The sequence below is a fragment of the Macrosteles quadrilineatus genome, unplaced genomic scaffold, assembly GCF_028750875.1.
Source record: "Macrosteles quadrilineatus isolate MER2022 unplaced genomic scaffold, UCM_ALF_1.0 Scaffold_4__1_contigs__length_99947679, whole genome shotgun sequence".
NCBI classification, from domain to species: Eukaryota; Metazoa; Arthropoda; class Insecta; order Hemiptera; family Cicadellidae; genus Macrosteles; species Macrosteles quadrilineatus.
In genome coordinates this window covers 43686885-43703694 of record NW_026542597.1, presented here as the reverse complement: position 1 = coordinate 43703694, position 16810 = coordinate 43686885, and positions in this window count along the sequence as shown.

Below are 16810 nucleotides of genomic sequence, written 5' to 3'. Positions count from 1 at the left end.
TAATCGATCACTTCTATGTACCATAAATTGATCATGATTATACTTTAATTTTACCTAAATTAAGCAATAATTTTTTTTGCGGCCGAAAATCTTGACCTTGATTAAACTTAAAATTTTTAAGTTATGTGCCCTGAATTTACCATGATTTTACCTTTATTTAAAACGCATTTATACCTTGATTCAACCCTAATTCAGCCTTGATTTTGGATTTCTGCAAAAAATGTTTACCTTGAATCAACCTATAATTTTCAGGGTTGATTCAGGCTACACAAATGTTCAGTAGGACCCTTGAATTAACCCTGAATTTGCCTTGATGGCTTGATTTTTTAACCTTAATTCAGGTTTGCATCCTTGAAAGTTAAACCTTGATTAAATAATAAATCAGGGTTGCATCCTTGAATGTCAAACCTTGATTCAATAAGAAAATCAGGAAAAAATTGCTATCTGGGCTAGGCCAATAGTTCGTATTTCGTAAGACTTTTTTGTTTGCCTTTCAATTCCATTACCTGTTGTTGAATTTTGCTATAAGACCGTAATTATAAGAATATTTTAATTCCTTTTTAATCAATCACTTCTATGTACCATAAATTGATCATGATTATACTTTAATTTTACCTAAATTAAGCAATAATTTTTTTGCGGCCGAAAATCTTGACCTTGATTAAACTTAAAATTTTTAAGTTATGTGAACTGAATTTACCATGATTTTACCTTTATTTAAAACGCATTTATACCTTGATTCAACCCTAATTCAGCCTTGAATTCGGATTTCTGCAAATAATGTTTACCTTGAATCAACCTATAATTTTCATGGTTGATTCAGGTTACACAAGTGTTCAGTTGGACCCTTGAATTAACCCTGAATTTGCCTTGATGGCTTGATTTTTTAACCTTAATTCAGGGTTGCATCCTTGAAAGTTAAACCTTGATTAAATAATAAATCTGGAAAAACATTCTATCTGGGCTTATCAAATAATTCGTATTTCGTAAGAATATTTTGTTTGCCTTTCAATTCTATTAACTGTTGTTAAATTTTAACTGTAATGTTGTCACTATTTCATTAATTAGGCTAATTTTGAATAATAAGACAGTAAGAAAATTTATAACAAAGATAAATCCTGGTATTTGTAGTAAACATTAAATAATTTAAAACGCATTTATACCTTGATTCAACCTCAATTCAGCCTTGATTTCGGATTTCTGCAAATAATGTTTACCTTGAATCAACTTATAATTTTCATGGTTAATTCAGGCTACACAAGTGTTCAGTTGGACCCTTGAATTAACCCTAAATTTGGCATGATGACTTCATTTTTTACCTTAATTCAGGGTTGCATCCTTGAAAGTCAACCAACTTGATTCAATAATAAATCAGGAAAAAATTGCTATCTGGGCTAGGCCAATAGTTCGTATTTCGTAAGACTTTTTTTGTTTGCCTTTCAATTCCATTACCTGTTGTTGAATTTTGCTATAAGACCGTAATTATAAGAATATTTTAATTCCTTTTTAATCAATCACTTCTATGTACCATAAATTAATCATGATTATACTTTAATTTTACCTAAATTAAGCAATAATTTTTTTTGCGGCCGAAAATCTTGACCTTGATTAAACTTAAAATTTTTCAGTTATGTGCCCTGAATTTACTATGATTTTACCTTAATTTAAAACGCATTTATACCTTAATTCAACCCTAATTCAGCCTTGATTTTGGATTTCTACAAAAAATGTTTACCTTGAATCAACCTATAATTTTCAGGGTTGATTCAGGCTACACAAATGTTCAGTAGGACCCTTGAATTAACCCTGAATTTGCCTTGATGGCTTGATTTTTTAACCTTAATTCAGGTTTGCATCCTTGAAAGTTAAACCTTGATTAAATAATAAATCAGGAAAAACATTCTATCTAGGCTTATCAAATAATTCGTATTTCGTAAGACTATTTTGTTTGTCTTTCAATTCCATTACCCGTTGTTAAATTTTAACTGTAATATTGTCACTATTTTATTAATTAGGCTAATTTTGAATAATAAGACAGTAAGAAAATTTATAACAAAGATAAATCCTGGTATTTGTCGTAAACATTAAATAATTTAAAACGCATTTATACCTTGATCCAACCTCAATTCAGCCTTGATTTTGGATTTCAGCAAATAATGTTTACCTTGAATTAACCTATAATTTTTCAGGGTTTATTCAGGCTACACAAGTGTTCAGTTGGACCCTTGAATTAACCCTGAATTTCGCTTGATGACTTGATTTTTTACCTTAATTCAGGGTTGCATCCTTGAATGTTAAAGCTTGATTCAATAATAAATCAGGACAAAGTTGCTATCTGGGCTAGGCCAATAGTTCGTATTTCGTAAGACTTTTTTGTTTGCCTTTCAATTCCATTACCTGTTGTTGAATTTTGCTATAAGACCGTAATTATAAGAATATTTTAATTCCTTTTCAATCAATCACTTCTATGTACCATAAATTGATCATGATTATACTTTAATTTTACCTAAAGTAAGCAATAATTTTTTATTGCGGCCGAAAATCTTGACCTTGATTAAACTTAAAATTTTTAAGTTATGTGACCTGAATTTACCATGATTTTACCTTAATTTAAAACGCATTTATACCTTAATTCAACCCTAATTCAGCCTTGATTTTGGATTTCTGCAAAAAATGTTTACCTTGAATCAACCTATAATTTTCAGGGTTTATTCAGGCTACACAAATGTTCAGCAGGACCCTTGAATTAACCCTGAATTTGCCTTGATGACTTGATTTTTTACCTTAATTCAGGGTTGCATCCTTGAATGTTAAACCTTGATTCAATAATAAATCAGGAAAAAATTGCTATCTGGGCTAGGCCAATAGTTCGTATTTCGTAAGACTTTTTTTGTTTGCCTTTCAATTCCATTACCTGTTGTTGAATTTTGCTATAAGACCGTAATTATAAGAATATTTTAATTCCTTTTCAATCAATCACTTCTATGTACCATAAATTGATCATGATTATACTTTAATTTTACCTAAATTAAGCAATAATTTTTTATTGCGGCCGAAAATCTTGACCTTGATTAAACTTAAAATTTTTAAGTTATGTGCCCTGAATTTACCATGATTTTACCTTAATTTAAAACGCATTTATACCTTGATTCAACCCTAATTCAGCCTTGATTTTGGATTTCTGCAAAAAATGTTTACCTTGAATCAACCTATAATATTCAGGGTTGATTCAGGCTACACAAATGTTCAGCAGGACCCTTGAATTAACCCTAAATTTGCCTTGATGGCTTGATTTTTTAACCTTAATTTAGGGTTGCATCCTTGAAAGTTAAACCTTGATTAAATAATAAATCAGGAAAAACATTCTATCTGGGCTTATCAAATAATTCGTATTTCGTAAGACTATTTTGTTTGTCTTTAAATTCCATTACCCGTTGTTAAATTTTAACTGGAATGTTGTCACTATTTTATAAATAAGGCTAATTTTGAATAATAAGACAATAAGAAAATTTATAACAAAGATAAATTCTGGTATTTGTAGTAAACATTAAATAATTTAAAACACATTTATACCTTGATCCAACCTCAATTCAGCCTTGATTTTGGATTTCTGCAAATAATGTTTACCTTGAATCAACCTATAATTTTTGAATTGTTTGGCTTGATGACATGTTTTTTTTTACCTTAATGCAGGGTTGCATCCTCGAAAGTTAACCCTTGATTCAATAATAAATTAGGAAAAAATTGCTATCTGGGCTAGGCTAATTATTCGTATTTCGTAAGACTTTTTTGTTTGCATTTCAATTCCATTACCTGCTGTTAAATTTTAACTGTAATGTTGTCACTATTTTGTTAATTAGGCTAATTTTTAATAATAAGACAATAAGAAAATTTATAACAAAGATTAATCCTGGTATTCGTAGTAAACATTAAATAATTTAAAACGCATTTATACTTTGATCCAATCTCAATTCAGCCTTGATTTCGGATTTCTGCAAATAATGTTTACCTTGAATCAACTTATAATTTTCATGGTTGATTCAGGCTACACAAGTGTTCAGTTGGACCCTTGAATTAACCCTGAATTTGGCATTATGACTTGATTTTTTTACCTTAATTCAGGGTTGCATCCTTGAAAGTTAAACCTTGATTCAATACTAAATCAGGAAAAACAATCTATCTGGGCTTATTAAATTATTCGTATTTCGTAAGACTTTTTTGTTTGCCTTTCAATTCAATTACCCGTTGTTAAATTTTAACTGGAATGTTGTCACTATTTTATAAATAAGGCTAATTTTGAATAATAAGACAATAAGAAAATTTATAACAAAGATAAATTCTGGTATTTGTAGTAAACATTAAATAATTTAAAACACATTTATACCTTGATCCAACCTCAATTCAGCCTTGATTTTGGATTTCTGCAAATAATGTTTACCTTGAATCAACCTATAATTTTCATGGTTGATTCAGGCTACACAAGTGTTCAGTTGGACCCTTGAATTAACCCTGAATTTGGCATGATGACTTGATTTTTTACCTTAATTCAGGGTTGCATCCTTGAAAGTCAACCAACTTGATTCAATAATAAATCAGGAAAAAATTGCTATCTGGGCTAGGCCAATAGTTCGTATTTCGTAAGACTTTTTTTGTTTGCCTTTCAATTCCATTACCTGTTGTTGAATTTTGCTATAAGACCGTAATTATAAGAATATTTTAATTCCTTTTTAATCAATCACTTCTATGTACCATAAATTAATCATGATTATACTTTAATTTTACCTAAATTAAGCAATAATTTTTTTTGCGGCCGAAAATCTTGACCTTGATTAAACTTAAAATTTTTCAGTTATGTGCCCTGAATTTACTATGATTTTACCTTAATTTAAAACGCATTTATACCTTAATTCAACCCTAATTCAGCCTTGATTTTGGATTTCTACAAAAAATGTTACCTTGAATCAACCTATAATTTTCAGGGTTGATTCAGGCTACACAAATGTTCAGTAGGACCCTTGAATTAACCCTGAATTTGCCTTGATGGCTTGATTTTTTAACCTTAATTCAGGTTTGCATCCTTGAAAGTTAAACCTTGATTAAATAATAAATCAGGAAAAACATTCTATCTAGGCTTATCAAATAATTCGTATTTCGTAAGACTATTTTGTTTGTCTTTCAATTCCATTACCCGTTGTTAAATTTTAACTGTAATATTGTCACTATTTTATTAATTAGGCTCATTTTGAATAATAAGACAGTAAGAAAATTTATAACAAAGATAAATCCTGGTATTTGTCGTAAACATTAAATAATTTAAAACGCATTTATACCTTGATCCAACCTCAATTAAGCCTTGATTTTGGATTTCAGCAAATAATGTTTACCTTGAATTAACCTATAATTTTTCAGGGTTTATTCAGGCTACACAAGTGTTCAGTTTGACCCTTGAATTAACCCTGAATTTCGCTTGATGACTTGATTTTTTTACCTTAATTCAGGGTTGCATCCTTGAATGTCAAACCTTGATTCAATAATAAATCAGGAAAAAATTGCTATCTGGGCTAGGCCAATAGTTCGTATTTCGTAAGACTTTTTTGTTTGCCTTTCAATTCCATTACCTGTTGTTGAATTTTGCTATAAGACCGTAATTATAAGAATATTTTAATTCCTTTTTAATCAATCACTTCTATGTACCATAAATTGATCATGATTATACTTTAATTTTACCTAAATTAAGCAATAATTTTTTGCGGCCGAAAATCTTGACCTTGATAAAACTTAAAATTTTTAAGTTATGTGAACTGAATTTACTATGATTTTACCTTTATTTAAAACGCATTTATACCTTGATTCAACCCTAATTCAGCCTTGATTTCGGATTTCTGCAAATAATGTTTACCTTGAATCAACCTATAATTTTCATGGTTGATTCAGGCTACACAAGTGTTCAGTTGGACCCTTGAATTAACCCTGAATTTGCCTTGATGGCTTGATTTTTTAACCTTAATTCAGGGTTGCATCCTTGAAAGTTAAACCTTGATTAAATAATAAATCTGGAAAAACATTCTATCTGGGCTTATCAAATAATTCGTATTTCGTAAGAATATTTTGTTTGCCTTTCAATTCTATTAACTGTTGTTAAATTTTAACTGTAATGTTGTCACTATTTCATTAATTAGGCTAATTTTGAATAATAAGACAGTAAGAAAATTTATAACAAAGATAAATCCTGGTATTTGTAGTAAACATTAAATAATTTAAAACGCATTTATACCTTGATTCAATCTCAATTCAGCCTTGATTTCGGATTTCTGCAAATAATGTTTACCTTGAATCAACTTATAATTTTCATGGTTGATTCAGGCTACACAAGTGTTCAGTTGGACCCTTGAATTAACCCTGAATTTGGCATGATGACTTGATTTTTTACCTTAATTCAGGGTTGCATCCTTGAAAGTCAACCAACTTGATTCAATAATAAATCAGGAAAAAATTGCTATCTGGGCTAGGCCAATAGTTCGTATTTCGTAAGACTTTTTTTGTTTGCCTTTCAATTCCATTACCTGTTGTTGAATTTTGCTATAAGACCGTAATTATAAGAATATTTTAATTCCTTTTTAATCAATCACTTCTATGTACCATAAATTAATCATGATTATACTTTAATTTTACCTAAATTAAGCAATAATTTTTTTTGCGGCCGAAAATCTTGACCTTGATTAAACTTAAAATTTTTCAGTTATGTGCCCTGAATTTACTATGATTTTACCTTAATTTAAAACGCATTTATACCTTAATTCAACCCTAATTCAGCCTTGATTTTGGATTTCTACAAAAAATGTTTACCTTGAATCAACCTATAATTTTCAGGGTTGATTCAGGCTACACAAATGTTCAGTAGGACCCTTGAATTAACCCTGAATTTGCCTTGATGGCTTGATTTTTTAACCTTAATTCAGGTTTGCATCCTTGAAAGTTAAACCTTGATTAAATAATAAATCAGGAAAAACATTCTATCTAGGCTTATCAAATAATTCGTATTTCGTAAGACTATTTTGTTTGTCTTTCAATTCCATTACCCGTTGTTAAATTTTAACTGTAATATTGTCACTATTTTATTAATTAGGCTAATTTTGAATAATAAGACAGTAAGAAAATTTATAACAAAGATAAATCCTGGTATTTGTCGTAAACATTAAATAATTTAAAACGCATTTATACCTTGATCCAACCTCAATTCAGCCTTGATTTTGGATTTCAGCAAATAATGTTTACCTTGAATTAACCTATAATTTTTCAGGGTTTATTCAGGCTACACAAGTGTTCAGTTGGACCCTTGAATTAACCCTGAATTTCGCTTGATGACTTGATTTTTTACCTTAATTCAGGGTTGCATCCTTGAATGTTAAAGCTTGATTCAATAATAAATCAGGACAAAGTTGCTATCTGGGCTAGGCCAATAGTTCGTATTTCGTAAGACTTTTTTGTTTGCCTTTCAATTCCATTACCTGTTGTTGAATTTTGCTATAAGACCGTAATTATAAGAATATTTTAATTCCTTTTCAATCAATCACTTCTATGTACCATAAATTGATCATGATTATACTTTAATTTTACCTAAAGTAAGCAATAATTTTTTATTGCGGCCGAAAATCTTGACCTTGATTAAACTTAAAATTTTTAAGTTATGTGACCTGAATTTACCATGATTTTACCTTAATTTAAAACGCATTTATACCTTAATTCAACCCTAATTCAGCCTTGATTTTGGATTTCTGCAAAAAATGTTTACCTTGAATCAACCTATAATTTTCAGGGTTTATTCAGGCTACACAAATGTTCAGCAGGACCCTTGAATTAACCCTGAATTTGCCTTGATGACTTGATTTTTTACCTTAATTCAGGGTTGCATCCTTGAATGTTAAACCTTGATTCAATAATAAATCAGGAAAAAATTGCTATCTGGGCTAGGCCAATAGTTCGTATTTCGTAAGACTTTTTTTGTTTGCCTTTCAATTCCATTACCTGTTGTTGAATTTTGCTATAAGACCGTAATTATAAGAATATTTTAATTCCTTTTCAATCAATCACTTCTATGTACCATAAATTGATCATGATTATACTTTAATTTTACCTAAAGTAAGCAATAATTTTTTATTGCGGCCGAAAATCTTGACCTTGATTAAACTTAAAATTTTTAAGTTATGTGACCTGAATTTACCATGATTTTACCTTAATTTAAAACGCATTTATACCTTAATTCAACCCTAATTCAGCCTTGATTTTGGATTTCTGCAAAAAATGTTTACCTTGAATCAACCTATAATTTTCAGGGTTTATTCAGGCTACACAAATGTTCAGCAGGACCCTTGAATTAACCCTGAATTTGCCTTGATGACTTGATTTTTTACCTTAATTCAGGGTTGCATCCTTGAATGTTAAACCTTGATTCAATAATAAATCAGGAAAAAATTGCTATCTGGGCTAGGCCAATAGTTCGTATTTCGTAAGACTTTTTTTGTTTGCCTTTCAATTCCATTACCTGTTGTTGAATTTTGCTATAAGACCGTAATTATAAGAATATTTTAATTCCTTTTCAATCAATCACTTCTATGTACCATAAATTGATCATGATTATACTTTAATTTTACCTAAATTAAGCAATAATTTTTTATTGCGGCCGAAAATCTTGACCTTGATTAAACTTAAAATTTTTAAGTTATGTGCCCTGAATTTACCATGATTTTACCTTAATTTAAAACGCATTTATACCTTGATTCAACCCTAATTCAGCCTTGATTTTGGATTTCTGCAAAAAATGTTTACCTTGAATCAACCTATAATATTCAGGGTTGATTCAGGCTACACAAATGTTCAGCAGGACCCTTGAATTAACCCTAAATTTGCCTTGATGGCTTGATTTTTTAACCTTAATTTAGGGTTGCATCCTTGAAAGTTAAACCTTGATTAAATAATAAATCAGGAAAAACATTCTATCTGGGCTTATCAAATAATTCGTATTTCGTAAGACTATTTTGTTTGTCTTTAAATTCCATTACCCGTTGTTAAATTTTAACTGGAATGTTGTCACTATTTTATAAATAAGGCTAATTTTGAATAATAAGACAATAAGAAAATTTATAACAAAGATAAATTCTGGTATTTGTAGTAAACATTAAATAATTTAAAACACATTTATACCTTGATCCAACCTCAATTCAGCCTTGATTTTGGATTTCTGCAAATAATGTTTACCTTGAATCAACCTATAATTTTTGAATTGTTTGGCTTGATGACATGTTTTTTTTTACCTTAATGCAGGGTTGCATCCTCGAAAGTTAACCCTTGATTCAATAATAAATTAGGAAAAAATTGCTATCTGGGCTAGGCTAATTATTCGTATTTCGTAAGACTTTTTTGTTTGCATTTCAATTCCATTACCTGCTGTTAAATTTTAACTGTAATGTTGTCACTATTTTGTTAATTAGGCTAATTTTTAATAATAAGACAATAAGAAAATTTATAACAAAGATTAATCCTGGTATTCGTAGTAAACATTAAATAATTTAAAACGCATTTATACTTTGATCCAATCTCAATTCAGCCTTGATTTCGGATTTCTGCAAATAATGTTTACCTTGAATCAACTTATAATTTTCATGGTTGATTCAGGCTACACAAGTGTTCAGTTGGACCCTTGAATTAACCCTGAATTTGGCTTGATGACATGATTTTTTACCTTAATGCAGGGTTGCATCCTTGAAAGTTTACCCTTGATTCAATAATAAATTATGAAAAAATTGCTATCTGGGCTAGGCTAATAATTCGTATTTCGTAAGCCTTTTTTGTTTGCCTTTCAATTCCATTACCTGTCGTTAAATTTTAACTGTAATGTTGTCACTATTTTATTAATTAGGCTAATTTTGAATAATAAGACAATAAGAAAATTTATAACAAAGATAAATTCTGGTATTTGTAGTAAACATTAAATAATTTAAAACACATTTATACCTTGATCCAACCTCAATTCAGCCTTGATTTTGGATTTCTGCAAATAATGTTTACCTTGAATCAACCTATAATTTTTCAGGGTTGATTCAGGCTACACAAGTGTTCAGTTGGACCCTTGAATCAACCCTGAATTTCGCTTGATGACTTGATTTTTTTACCTTAATTCAGGGTTGCATCCTTGAATGTTAAACCTTGATTCAATAATAAATCAGGAAAAAATTGCTATCTGGACTAGGCCAATAGTTCGTATTTCGTAAGACTTTTTTTGTTTGCCTTTCAATTCCATTACCTGTTGTTGAATTTTGCTATAAGACCGTAATTATAAAAATATTTTAATTCCTTTTTAATCAATCACTTCTATGTGCCATAAATTGATTATGATTATACTTTAATTTTACCTAAATTAAGCAATAATTTTTTATTGCGGCCAAAAATCTCGACCTTGATTAAACTTAAATTTTTTAAGTTATGTGCCCTGAATTTACCATGATTTTACCTTAATTTAAAACGCATTTATACCTTAATTCAACCCTAATTCAGCCTTGATTTTGGATTTCTGCAAAAAATGTTTACCTTGAATCAACCTATAATTTTCACGTTTGATTCAGGCTACACAAATGTTCAGTAGGACCCTTGAATTAACCCTGAATTTGCCTTGATGGCTTGATTTTTTAACCTTAATTCAGGTTTGCATCCTTGAAAGTTAAACCTTGATTAAAAAATAAATCAGGAAAAACATTCTATCTGGGCTTATCAAATAATTCGTATTTCGAAAGACTATTTTGTTTGTCTTTTAATTCCATTACCCGTTGTTAAATTTGTACCGTTTTACTTAAAATGTCTTTTAAGCCAGTACAAATTTTTTAGTGTTCTTGTATAATTGTATTCACACAGAAATTTAACTATTCAGGGTTTGGTTCTTGTAAATAATCAATAGTCTTTTAATTTCATTCCCATTTATTGACATTTTGCTCTCTGGTAGTTGAACCCTAAAACAAAAGATATTTTTAATTGCCTGAAGGGCCAAAGTAAATTCTTACATGAAACTGAAAATTATTAAATAAAAAGACCACTGCCTGCCTGCACCCTCCGTACTCACAACAATGAATAAAATAATATTGTAAAAATTAAAGCTAAAACTTACCCACAAAGGGGACTATGTGCACTAAGCAATTCACATGATACATAACTACTACACTGACCAAATGAGACCGGGCCACGTGGTCCGACCCCTTTTATAAGCTCGGTTGTGACGTAGGCACTCTGACTATCTTTTCATAGGATTGAACCATGAACAGCCAATCAGAGAGCACACGGTGGTTGCAGGCTTACATCACGTTTTGACAAAACTAATAAGTTCTACTGCTTTCCTAAATGACAAAATTTTAAAATACAAATTTCATAAAATTGTTACAAATTTCCCCCCAAAAAACAAAATTTTGGCATTTCTTTACAAGTTAAACATTTCAAATTCAAACTCACATACCAAGAAATTAAATTACATATCAAAATAAATCAAAAAAACTTTTACATCATAAGTAATAAAATGTTAACAATAACAATGTGAACAATTGCTCATTCTTCGCTAGACTTGGTTTAGGACACGGGATCATCCTTCAGTGTGCAGTCTTTACTCTTGGCGATAACAGAGATAAGCGGTCGAGATTAGGGAGAACTGGAACGGTCCTTGCGAACCCTGACCCAGGTCAACTTATAGGAAGTACATGCAACAAAATTCCAAACATTTTTTAATAATGAGGTCTAGTACTATAAATATAGATAACAGCTGCAAGACAAATCAGGATACCCACATTTCTTGTTTTTTGTCAAAAGTTTGTAGTGACAGTCGTGCGCGCATTGAGTTACGTTCTAGTGAAAAAGTCTCGTAAAAAGGTGAAGTAAGTGCAAGTGTGAGTGAAGTTTTAGTGAAGTACGAAGTGTCAAAGTGCAGTGTAAATGTTGTGTAGTATTTGGATATCCATAACAAGGTATTACTCAATCTAAGCAGGTGATTGTTATCTTAAACCATTTATTGACCTAATAAAATCTCATTATCTCTCTACAATGATCTTACTTTTTCTTGTTTTATTGCAAACCAACATTCTCACATCGTTACTTTAAAATGTTACAGTAAAATATTAAAACTTTGCACTGTAACGTAAAATAAAACACATTATTCAAAGCTCTAAATATAAATAATGAATTGAAGCTTTCTTGACAGCAAAATTACTCCATTAAACAAAATACAAACCATTTTTTTTTACTTTAACGAAACAAAATAACCATTTCAAAAGATATAATCAGACACAAAGTCAATCATCAATTTCTATTAAAACTGATTACCATAATCTTTTTTTATTACCACCATACTTATGACTTACACCTCTTGTCGTTTAGTATACATATTAAAAATCATTTTTCCATCGGACATCATTCATAAATCCTTTAAACTCCAGGTTTATTACGGTTAAGCAATTATTTAACAACCTGTACCTAGAAAGGATTAGTTGCAACATTCTGAAAATACACATAAATGCTAGCATATAAAATCATGAATTTCATTTCTTAAGTCTAACAAGTTTTAATAAAATCTCATACTAAAATATTTACATATTTACAAACTCAGCTATACAATAACAAACATAGCTTTTGATCATTGATTTACTCATCCCTGCAAACTTCATTTCTTTAACTTCAACTGTGAAATATGACACCTCTTAACAATACTTAAATCATTGAGCTTTTGAACCAAACAAGTAACTTCGGTTATGAAGTATATTATTCTATACGGTCCATCAAACCTTAAAGCCATTTTCTGCATGAAGTTTTTACTTTTGTCACTTAAATGATAGGTTTTGACAAATACAATACTGCCCTTTTTAAAAGGATGTTGTGAATTCTTATCATTATACATTTCACGAGCAAGATTTTTATTTACAGACTTTTTAAGATTTTCTACTACTTTTGTAAGCTTGGTAGCAATGTCATTAGATTTGATTTGTTTGTCATCAATCAAATCGTTTAACTTCCACATGTTAGTTAGTGTTAAATTAGGAGGCCTGTTGAACATAATCTCAAAAGGTGTACAGTTTGTAGACTCATTAACAGCTGAATTAACTGCTAATTGTATTTCAGAAAGATTTCTATCCCAACTACTCTGTCTATCGTGAAAATAGATTTGAAAAATTGATTTTAAATTTCTCAAATACCTTTCTGATTTGTTGCTCCTAGGTACATAAGGCGTAATTGTTTTTTGCAATATACCCTTATTAAATAAATAGTTTTTTGATTTGATTACTAGTAAAATACTTAGCATTGTCCGTCACTATTTCCTTGCACAAAGAAAAGTTTTTGAAAACAACATTTTCTAATGCGTTTATAATAGTTGAGGATGTTGCATCTCTAATGGGTACAATCCACACATACTTACTGAAGTCATCAACCATTATTAGCACATTTTTATTCATTGCCTTACCTCTAACAAGTGGTCCGAATACATCAATGTACAACCTGTCCATTACACCTTTAGAGAAACTGGAGATCAATGGTCCATTGTAAACCTTCTGAGCTGGTTTACCTTGGTAACACATGTCACAATCTGCAACTCGTTGTCGTATTTCTTTAACCAAATTCGGTCTGTAAAAATACTGAGTAACTCGTTGAATAGTTTTTAAGCTACCCATGTGACTTCCTGCTAAAGAGTTATGGAAATATTTAAACACCATGTCTATTAGAGTTTTAGGCAAATAAACTTTTGGTGAACTAGAGTCCCTCTTTTTATACATTAAAACTCCTTTGTTTAAATAAAAACACAGTTTGTTTTCACCCTTTTCAATGCTCTCAATTATTTGTTTAAGTTCACAGTCTGCTTCTTGGTGCACTTTAAAGTCGGTATACGCTACTGGGAAGTCACTAATAGCATTTATTGACTTTATAATGCCTAAGTCTCGGATTGAGCTCTCATTACTCTCATTACGCTTATTTACAGGTTTCTTTAGCCTAGAATCATTATTTACAACACTACTAAACTCAACTTTCTCAGACTCATTGACAGTACTAAAGATTCTCGACAAATAATCTGCCATGGCGTTATCTTTACCCTTGATATGTTCTATAGTAAAAGGAAGACTAAGCATTACTTCACACCAACGCCCGATTTTTCCTAGTTTCCTAAAGTTTGACAATACCCATGCTAAAGCACTATTATCTGTTTTGAGAGTAAAAGGCTGAATTTCTAGATAAGATCTAAACTTATTTATCGCACACACAACCGATAAAGCTTCTTTCTCGTATACAGATAAACATCTCTCTGCATCATTAAACTTTTTTGAATAGTAAGCTATAGGTTTCATTTTATCATCAAAGTTTTGAAGCAAACAGGCTCCACAGGCTTTATCGCTTGCGTCACAATGTAGCGTGAAAAGCTTACTATAATCAGGTATACCTAATACAGGTGGATTTGCAACACTATCTTTAAGCTTATGAAAACTAGCATCACACTCGTCAGACCATATGAACTGTTTGTTTTTCTTTCTTAATTCATTAAGTGGACTTGCAATCTCAGAAAAGTTAGGTATAAAAGATGAAAAGTAAGATACCATTCCAATAAACCTAGAAACTTCTTTAGCATCTTTAGGAGCAGGACAATCTCTAATTGCTTGCGTTCTATCTGGATCAATCGACATAGTATCCTTAGAGATTAAAAAACCTAAATACTTAATCTCCTTAAATACAAACTTTACTTTCTGTGGGTTGACAGTTAGATTGTGTTTACTAAGCCTAGACAAAACTTCGTCTAAGTGTTTGATATGTTCCTCATATGTTTTAGAAAACACAATGACATCATCTACAAAATTAATTACATAAGAGTACTGAATTCCATCAATAACTTTGTTCAAATATGAACTCAATAAACCAGACCCTAAATGTAATCCATAAGGGATTCTGTTCCATTCATAGCTTGAGAAAGGTGTTGTGAATGCAGTTATATGCTTACTCTCTTCACACAACTTGATCTGATGAAAGCTATTACATAAATCAAGTACTGTAAAATACGTACAACCCTGTAAATAATGACATATCTGATTACAATCTCCAATAGGATAGTTGACTCTTTCTATTTTGTTATTTAACTGACTGTAGTTAATTACAAGTCTAAATTTCTCAGAATTAGGCTTTTTACTAAGAAGGTAGGACTTGCATAGGGAGATAGTGAAGGTCTTATTATGTTTTGGGAAAGTAGGTCATCTAGGATTTCTTTCATAGCAATCATACGAGGAGGGGATAATGGATAAGTTTTCAGGGATACTGGTATATCATCTTTAAGCTTAAGCTTGAATTCAAAGTCTAAACCTTCTCCAATCTTGTTTGTAAATATATTAGGATATTTAGCAATTAGCTTAGATACGTCCTCCTTAGCTTTATACAACCCTACTTGTACATTTTCATTGATATTACACACAACCTTGTTTGAATTACAAACAAACTCGACTTTACACTCTTTATCAAACTTAAAATGACAGCAATCATTGTTTAGATCTATAATCATACCAGACTTCTTGATAAAATCACTCCCTAGTATTAAATTCCAAGTTAGATTTTGACCTACAAAGAATTTTACATTCCAAGAATATCTGTGTATTCTTATTTTTACTTCACAATAACCCAGAATATTTACATTTGTGTTATTAGCTGACCTACACTCGACTTCAGAATTGTAAACTCTTTTAACTAACCCTTTTGATTGTAAGTTACTAAGCATTCTGTCACTTATTAAGTTAATACTACTACCCGTATCAATCAAAGCATTTTCTATACAGTTATAAGAAAATTCAGCCTTTAGTGTAGGTAACCCATTACTACAGTTAGTGTCAATCTTTAAGTTTAACCAATCATTATTGTTTAGCTCAAATTGATTTGCTTTAAATTTAGATTGTTTCTTAAACTTGCGTCTTTCAAGTAAATTCAAACTTCTACCAATCTTTTTATTACTGTTCCCGGTATGAATGTTTCCATGGGATGGAGCCCTGATAGGAGCCTTAACGGGTCCATCCCTCATCACGCGTTTTTTGGAGGACCATTTTTGGAATAGTGAGTTTCATTTGAATGAGTATTTTGACCTTGAGTGCGTGATGGGTTATTAATGCGTTTCCTACACTCCCTCGCCATGTGACCATAAATACCACAATAGTAACACTTTCTAGTAGCATTAGTATTATGTGTCCAAACCGGTTTACCATGATTACCTGGACTAGACCTTAAACTGCCTCTTCGCGTATCCTCATAGGCAACATTCTGCTCATGTACACACAATAACTCTAGTTCCTTAAAACTAGTGGGAGTTTCTGTTAGTGCAAGACGGCTTCTAGTTGATTGATTCAAACCAATTATAATTAGTTTGACAATGTCAAGTTCAGAATACAAACAATTCAACAGTTTAGAATTTTCTCTGATTTCTAAAATGTAACAACTTAGAGGCTCGTTATGCTTTTGTGGTCTATTTACTAGTTCTCGTTTCAGGTTTTCTCTTAACCCTAGAGGTACAAAATAGTTTAACAATAGGTTATGTACTTCTTCAATTGAGTGGCCTAACTGCTTAAATTCTACAATTTTACTGTACAGCGGTCCTGTTGTGTAGCCTAGTATTACATCTAATATTTGGAAGTCTGAGAGCTCGGATTCTTTTTTAAGTTTCAGCATGACTTTAACAAAGTTTAGAAGTTCCCTAGCTTCGAGACCATCACAAGATTTTACATTTTTCAAGTGTCTCTCAACAGGATTGGGGAGTTTAGCGTACACA